The following is a 9,288-nucleotide window of genomic DNA, read 5'->3' on the forward strand; positions in this document are numbered from 1 at the left end:
GACTAATGGTAAAGGGGTTCTCAAAATTTCTAAAATACAAGAACAAAGCTACCAGTAATTCTGCAGAAATTAAAAGATCCTCTGGAAGCAAGAAAAACATGTTCCAACTTGCTATGAGTGTGGAAAAATTGGACACATCAAACCTGAATGCCCTGTCCTCAAGCTGAAGCAAAAACTAGAAGAGAAAGGTGAGGCAAACAAGCATAAGAAGAAAAGGAAAGCGTACAACAGTGACTCCAGCTCATCTAGTGAATCTAATGGAAGCATTGAGGAAGAAACTAACCTCTGTCTTATGATTGGAACAAGCTCTTCTAAGAGCAGTGTGAGTAGTTTCAACTCCAATGATGATGAAAATAACTACTATGAATTACTTGATGCTTTTAATGAATTGCATAAGGAAGCCACGAAATTGCAAAAGTCAAATAATAAGCGTAGAGGAGAAATTAAATGGCTTGAAGGTAGAGTAAAACAACTAGAAGAGGAAAATGAAAATCTGATAACAAGTCTTGAAAAACTAGAAAAATCTAAGAAACACTCTAGGTCCAAAGATGACACAAGCTCTCCCCAATGTGAAAAATGCCCAGGACAACTAGAAAAGATAGATTACCTAATGAAAACTCTCATAAAATTTACTTTGGGAAGATCAAACCTTGATGCAGTGTTAGGATCTCAAAGGAGTGTGCTTAATAAAGAGGGAATAGGTTACAGTGGCAAATCTAATCCATTAGGCACCAGAAATTTTCTAAATATGAGTAAACCAACATTTGTCATTTGCTCCTACTGTTCTGAACTTGGTCATGCATCAAATTCCTGCTATTTTAAAAATTGTGGGTTTCCTAAAGGAGAGTACAAATGGGTACCTAAAGGAACACCTCAAACCACTAACATGAAAGGACCCAAGTTCAATTGGGTACCTGCATCTTCTCTTTAATCTTTGTTTCAGGTGTGTCTTGATGCAAGGAAAATAATGTAGCTTCTATATAATGGATGCTCAAGACATATGAAAGGAGATGTGAAGAACTTCTGCAGGATATCTTACAAAGCCAATTAATGGTCATGTTACAAGAGGTGATAATAACAAAGGTCAAATTTTAGGCATTGCCAAGGTGAAAAGTTCCTCTTCTATTGTGATCAAGTATAATTGTTGGTTGAAGTACTCCCATATTTTGATTTTACTGCATGTTTGTTCACTAAAAAGGAAGTAAAATGTGCATTTTTTTCATATTTCTACATAAATTAACCCATTAGGTAATTCTCTAATGGATTATCGTTTTCCTGCTATGGCTAATTTGTTTCTAAACACAACATAATTCATTAGATTAGTCATCTGCTAGTAATGTAATACTTAACTGCCTGTATGCACTCTGATTATTCCTACTGTTGGATCTGTTTATCCATCCCATTGGTCTTGGTTTCTATTTGCTCTATACTTCCATAAATTTCTGCACTACTGATTTAAACTAATATTGCAATACTTAATTGCTGATTTGATTTATGGCTGTCTGCACTCTGATGTTAACCTGTGCTACTGATTTCACCTGCTGCATTGTTAGTATTGTCATACTATGTATTGTTACTCTGTGATGTTCATGATATGTGCTGGTTTGGTTGTGTTACACACCCTCTCATCTTTTAGCTAATGTCCAAAAAGGGGGAGATTGGTATATTGTTGGTAGGGGGAGTATGTTAATGGTATATGGTATGTGCTGCTGTTGTTGTTTGCTTTATGTGTTGCAGGTAGGCCTATCATAGTCCAAGTTTTTGGACATCATAAAAAAAGGGGAGATTGTTGGTAGAGGGAGCTACTTCACCTATGAATGAAGAATGGTTTTGATGATGTCTACTGGATTAGAATAGAACATAGATTTGGTCTAGTTAGGTTATGCTTTAGGCTAATAGTTTTTCTTTATCTGATGTAAATTAGGCCTGCTTTGTGTTGCTTTGGACCATTACACTCTTGCTGGTGCAAACATGAATGCCTAGCTGTTTAACTAATGGATTAGCTGTGAGTACTGCACTAAGGTAGTGAAAATACACTCACGATAATCGATTAGGTAAATTGCTAATCAATTAATGACAGCAGAAAACTCTGTATAAAAGCTGGTTTTAGAATCTGTTTTGGGACAGGAGAAAATTGAAAAATCACGCAGTTTTCCTTCTGAGAGAGAGCCTTCTGAGAGTCACAGAGATATTGAACATTCTGGAAGATCATTCAAGTGCAGATCCAAGAAGATTAAGAGTTTATTCTACCATGATGGGTCTTGCTTGAATCAAGGAGCATATTGTCAAATCTGCACAACATAGGTGTATTCGTTTCTTGATTTTGTTTATTGTATTTCTGATTATAGTTGCTTCAGTGTGTGAAGTGTAGGCCAAGGTGCAATTGTGTGGATGCATTGCTCCTAGGGGGAGTTCTTGATTGTCAAATCAAGTTCTTGGGATTTAGGGTCTAGAGTTATATAGGTGTGCTTGTAATTCTTGGATTCTATCTGTGTTAGTAGAATCCTCCTAAGTGAGTTACTTAGGAGAAGACTGAATGTAGATTCATCTTGAATCGAACCAGTATAAATTGTTATGTTTTGTTTCTTTCTCTTCTCTCATAATCTTTCTTGATTGAGTTAAAACAGTCCATTAACCCAGAACTGTGAAATTGATTAATTGAGCTTTAAAACCTAAAGATTTATTCAAGATTCATCTTAAATCAGATAAAAGCCTATTAATCAATTCAGATCCCTTTGTGGTTAAGATAATTAGACAGATATGTTTTTAACATGGACTCTGATCAGTCTACCACCGATCAATCTACCTCCTCTTCAATTCCATGGTCTGTGAATGAAGTATCCGTCACTGAAGTATACCCTCGCTAATGGATCATTTTTAGTTTTCTTCCATCAATCCACTGTAATCAATTTCATCAACTATTTGTATCTAAATTAAAGTACAATTTTTTTTATCTGATCCATTAAAGCTATGATTTAAATGTCTCCTTCAGATTTTTCCATTTTACACACATCATATATTCAAACAAAACAAAAAAAGTACTAAAGGCAATATCTTTATATTTTCTCTAAATAACTTCCGTAGAATTTTTTTGACTAAGATTATAAATATTTGTACACGTATAATAAGTATTCTACTAAACTTGTTATATTTGGTAATCTTACATTTTATTGATACTATTTATTTATTTATTTACTTTTTTAAAATTAGAATCTCTAGAGATGACTAAGTCATAAGTACAATATGTGTTCGAGTTTTAAGTCAGCAAAGACCATTTGCATGGAATAATGACGGAAAAGCTCGAGTGAATAGTCACATGGTTGGCATTCATTGCTGTCCGAAATGAAGCTAAAATATCTAAACACACAAAACATAACAACAAAGGTTTTCCATTATCATTATTTAAAACATAAGCTGCAGAATTCCTCCAATTAATTATTCAATCCAACATGCTAGCCTCCAACTTCTGTACAACCTCGTTAATACTTCAATTACTATGTTTGCTCTTTCATGCAACATCAGCAGCAATTTATAGTGCCCACTTCTGCACCAATCAAACCTTTTACGCATCCGACACCAAATTTCAATCCAAGTTAAATACCTTCCTCTCTTCTCTTGTTTCAAACTCCTCCCTTCCCTCCCTCAACGGTTTCTTCCGAACCTCCGTCGATGACATCGACGGCCGTTTCCTCTACCGCGGCGACGTCAACGCAACTGTCTGCCATGGCTGCGTCGCCGCAGCAGCAGCGAACATAACTCGCCTTTGTCCCAACGATACCGAGTCCTACATCTGGTATGACGAGTGTATGCTAATCTACTCCAACAACACCTTCGACAATGATGACATAGTTCCCGGGATTCCCCTCAACGATGAAGGAAGCACCGTTAACACAAATCATGACCACTTCAACCAATTACTGTCGAACGTATTAAACAGTTTGGAGGGAAAAGCTTTGGAGAGTTCCATGGGAGAGAAGAAGTTCGCGGTAGGAGCGGTGAGTGTGACGAGCGCGCAAACGCTGTATGGAATGGCGCAGTGCGAGCCAGACTCAACGAGTGGTCGTTGTGCGGCGTGCTTTGGAAGCGCAATTTCAACTATTCCAACGTGTTGCAACGGAAGCGGAGGAGCAAGGGTTCTGCTTCCCATATGTAGCATCAGATACCAACTGTATCCCTTTTTGTACAATTCCACCATGCTCATTCCTTCTTCAGGTATGCATATTATTATGTATATCATCGACTATGAGTCTTCTCCGCTAACCCAAGTTTTCTTAATAGTCCTAAAACGATTCAATTCAGTACATTGATCTCTTTTTCTTTACGGTTTTTTGTCTTACACTTATATATAGTCATTCTTAATTGTTTTTCAGTCTAATATTTCCACGTCACTGTGCTCTTAACGTCGTTTCTGCTATTTTAACGAAGGGGCTTCATTGAAACAAATTATCAAAATTAGGGACCTATTTAACACTTTTTAAAATTGAGGGACCAAATTCAAATTTTCATACGAAAATAGGGACCAATTGAATAATTTAACCTAAATTTTTTATCATATAAAATCAAACAGTTTAAAAAAATTTAAATATAAAATTTTTTGTTTAATATATGAGGATTTTATTATGAAAGTTCGGTTACTAAACAAAAATTATAAGCACTTTTATTTGGCGCTATTAGAAATTTTTATTTGACGGTATTAGAAAATTGACAGTTAGTTTTATTAAAATTTGGAATATTAATGTAATATCAGAATTTTAGTCAGATTTTTAGGGAGTTAGTTTTCAAAATTTGTGAGATTCTTTGTGGTATAATTGTATGCAATTTCTCTTTCCATAGTTTTCATCTCCTTTAAAAACTGCATCAGTTTTTAATTCACATGCTTACGCTAGAGTATACACAGAGAAATATATTGAAGTTTCCACTCAAATTCTTAATCAAATGTCTTGAGAGGAGAACCTAATCTGTCTACCTATGGTATTAACTTTTCTCTTTCTCTTTTTTCAATTTTTTTGTAGCACTATATAATTGTTTACGTCATGTCTAAGAAATACAGATTGTTCCTATTTCACGTGAGACTCTAAATCTAATCGTTCCTTTCTCATAGTGAGACTATAAAATCTAATTGTTCCTTTCTTATGGTGGAACTATAGAATCTAATTGTTCCTTTTTCATGGTGAGACTCTAATAATCTCGATTTAAAACATTAATTATTTATCTTAGATTGTATCTTGTATCAATTTTATTTCAATTTGAAAATTTAATTTAATCTTTTCACAAAAAGAGTCGAGTGAACTTATTTATTTAATGAATAATTTTCTATTGCAGGACTAATATAGAGTTGAATTGCTCCCATACTAAGGTTTGAATGACCTAGTGCAAATGTGCATCAAGGTGGAGCGTCAACTTTCAAGAAGACCTTCTTGCAAGGATTCTTCTATCTCTTTTCCTAAAAATGATTTTCCAAAAGATTCTAAGAAAGATTTTACGAAAGAAAAAGAGACCACTCATAGAACCCCTACAAAGGTTAGTGAAAAAGGTGAATCCTCCACCAAAAGAGCTAGTGAAATCAAATGTTTCAAATGTCTAGGTAGAGGTCATGTAGCTGCCCAATGTCCTACAAAGCGCACCATTGTGCTAAAGGGAAAATACCTCTATAATAGTCAAGAAGAGTCTACTTCTTCAAGTGACTCCGAGAGTTCTCATTCTAGTGCTTCCAAAGAACATTCTTTTGCCAAAGAAGGCAATCCTCTTATGATTAACAATCAACCTAGCCTTTCTCTCAATGATCAAAGAGAAAACATTTTCCACACAAGGAGTGATGTTTTAAACAACACTTGCTCTCTTATCATTGATAGTGGGTTGTGCTACAATTGTTGTAGCACTAGGTTGGTTGAGAAGTTGAACCTAGTATTGATACCCCATCCAAACCTTACAAACTTCATTGGCTTAATGAAGATGGGGATATGAAGGTTAGGCATCAAGTTGAAATCAAGTTTTCAATTGGCAAATTTAAAGACAAAGTTTTGTGTGATGTGATAGCAATGGAAGCTTGCCATATTCTCTTGGGAAGGCCGTGGCAATTTGACCGCAAAACCATTCACAATGACCATACCAATGAGATCTCCTTCCTCCATCATTCTAAACTTTTGTCCTTCACCCTCTAACTCCTAGCCAAGTTGCTAGTGATCAAGCTCAAATAAGAGTTGGGATAGAGGAAGAGAGTTTCAAGAACTCTACAGAGGTTTCAAAGACTAAGATAGGAGAGTCCAATGTCTCTAATCCTAAGGTCATTTCTCATGAAGTGCTTCTCACACAAAAATATCTTTTTCATACTCTTCATGAGGAACAACCTTCCTACCTTCTTTTGTGTCAAGCTATACTCACTTGTCTCTCTAGATCTTCACTTAAGAATCTTCTTCCTCCTATTATTGCTCTCCTTCAAGAATTTAAAGATATTTTTTTCCAAAAGATGATCCTTATGGACTTCCTCCTTTTAGAGGGATTGAGTTTCAAATTGATTTTCTCCCAGGGGCTAGTCTTCCCAATAGACTTGCCTATAAGACAAACCCAATTGAAACAAAGGAGATTGAATCCCAAGTGAATGAGCTTCTAAAAAAAGGGTGGGTACAAAAGAGCTTGAGTCCTTATGTTGTGCCTGTGTTGTTGGTACCCAAAAAGGATGGTAAATGGCGCATGTGTTGTGATTGTAGGATCATCAACAACATAACCATCAAGTATAGGCACCCAATCCAATACTTAATGATATGCTAGATGAATTACATGGAGCCCAAATCTTTTCCAAAATAGACCTCAAGAGTGGTTACTATCAAATCCGAATTCAAAAAGGAGATATCGCCTTCAAAACCAAATTTGGTCTTTATGAATGGTTAGTCATGCCTTTTGGCTTAACCAGTGGTCCAAGTACATTCATGCATTAAATGAGTCATGTCTTGTGTGATATTTTGGTTTATAGCACTAGTCTTAATGGTCATATAGATCACCTTAGGGTAGTTCTTTCTCTTCTTAGGACCAATCAATTGTATGCCAACATAGATAAGTGTACTTTTTCTGTAGATAGTGTTGTTTTCTTAGGGTTTGCAGTCAATAAAAATGGGGTTCATGTTGACCTTGAGAAAATCAAAGCCATCCAAGAATGGCCTATTCCAAAGAGTGTTGGGGACATCCATAATTTTCATGGGCTTGCTAGCTTTTATAGAAGGTTACCTAACTTCTCTACTCTTACATCACCCTTAAATGAACTTGTTAAAAAAAGATATACCTTTTGGGTAGGGTGAAAAGCAACAAGCTGCCTTTGATAAGATTAAGGAAAATCTCACCCAAGCACCCATTCGTGCTCTACCAAATTTTGACAAAACTTTTGAGCTTGAGTGTGATGCCTCGAGAGTTGGCATAAGTGTAGTTTTATTACGAGAAGACCATCCAATTGCATATTTTAGTGAAAAACTCAATGGGCCTTCTCATAATTACCCTACCTATGACAAAGAGTTATATGCCCTTGTGTGTGCACTTCATACTTGGGAGCATTATCTTGTTTCCAAAGAGTTCATTATTCACAATGATCATGAATCTTTCAAGTATTTGTAGAGCCAGTACAAACTCAATAAAAGGCGTGCCAAATGGATGGAGTTTTTAGAATAATTCCCATATGCAATTAAGTACAAAAAAGGAAAATCCAATGTAGTGGTTAGTGCACTTTCAAGAAGATACACTCTTCTAGCCACCTTGGGTTCTCAAATTCTTGGATTTGAAAACATTTATGAATTGTATCTTCAAGATCCATACTTTGATTCTATTTATGATGCTTGTCAAATCAAGTCCCAAGGAGGTTTTTATGTGTCAAGTGGGTATCTTTTTAAAGAATGACGTATTTGTTTCGCTCTTGGTTCACATAGGAAATTCCTAGTCAAGGAAATGCATGAAGGGGGACTCATGGGACACTTTGGGGTAGCTAAAACAATAGCAATGCTTAAAGAAAAATTTTTCTTGCCCATATGAGGAAGGAAATCCAAAGATATTGTGCTAGTTGTCTTACTTGTTTACATGTTAAGTTTAGTGCAATGCCTGCGGGTTTATATACTCCTTTGCCAATTGCTTGCACTTCTTGGGAGGACATAAGCATGGACTTTGTCCTAGGGCTTCCAAGGACTTCTAGGGGTGTTGATTTCATCTTTGTGGTAATGGATCGTTTTTCAAAAATGGCACATTTTATACCATGCCGCAAAGTGGATGATGCTAGCAATATAGCAAAGCTATTTTTCAAAGAAGTGGTTCGTCTTCATGGCTTACACAAAACAATTATGTCTGGTAGGGATACTAAATTCCTTAGCCATTTTTGGAGGACCTTATGGTCTAAACTAGGAACCAGCTATCTTTTTCTACTACTTGTCACCCACAAACTGATGGGCAAAGGGAAGTAGTAAATAGATCTCTATCCTCTTTGTTGAGGGTTGTGCTTAGAGGGAATTATAAATCTTGGGATGAGTACCTTTCCCATATAGAATTTGCATATAATCGTGTGGTTCATAGCACCACCAAACTCTCTTCTTCTGAGGTTGTCTATGGTTTTAACCCTCTCACACCTTTGGATTTGATACCTCTTCCTACTTCATTTGACTTTGTTCATAAAGAAGGGGTATCCAAATATAAGTTTATTAAGGAATTACATGAGAAGGTTTGAAACCAAATTCAAACTCAAGTTTACAAAGTTGCCTCATATAAAAATAAAGGCAAGAGAGTTTGGACATTTCAAGAAGGTGGCTTAGTTTGGTTGCATTTACGTAAAGAGAGATTTCCACATTTGCGGAAGTCCAAACTTAGTCTCCGTGGTGATGGTCCATTCAAAATAATCAAAAAGATCAATGATAATGCATACCAATTGGATCTTCCTGCTGAATATGGTGTTCATTCTTCATTCAACATTACTGATTTGATTCCTTTTGTAGGTACTATGGATGATGATACACATTCAGATTTGAGGACAAATCCTCTCAAAGGGGGGGGGGGGAGATGATGAGGACACCATAGGCCCATGGCTAGGCCCACATGCTCCTAATGATCCAAGCCCAATCAAAGGCTCAATAACAAGAGGCATGCTTAGAAGAATCCAAATGGGCTTGCCTCAAGAGGATCAAATTCATCATGGGCTTTACATGTTGTTCTCATGGGCTAAAGAAGACATCAAAATAAGAGAGCACACATGATTGGAGCATTAGAATAGCTTTTATTTTGGGCCACATGTTAGGCCATGTTCTAGAATAAAAATACTAAGTA

Source organism: Vigna unguiculata, chromosome 2 (assembly GCF_004118075.2).
Source record: "Vigna unguiculata cultivar IT97K-499-35 chromosome 2, ASM411807v1, whole genome shotgun sequence".
Classification (NCBI taxonomy): Eukaryota; Viridiplantae; Streptophyta; class Magnoliopsida; order Fabales; family Fabaceae; genus Vigna; species Vigna unguiculata.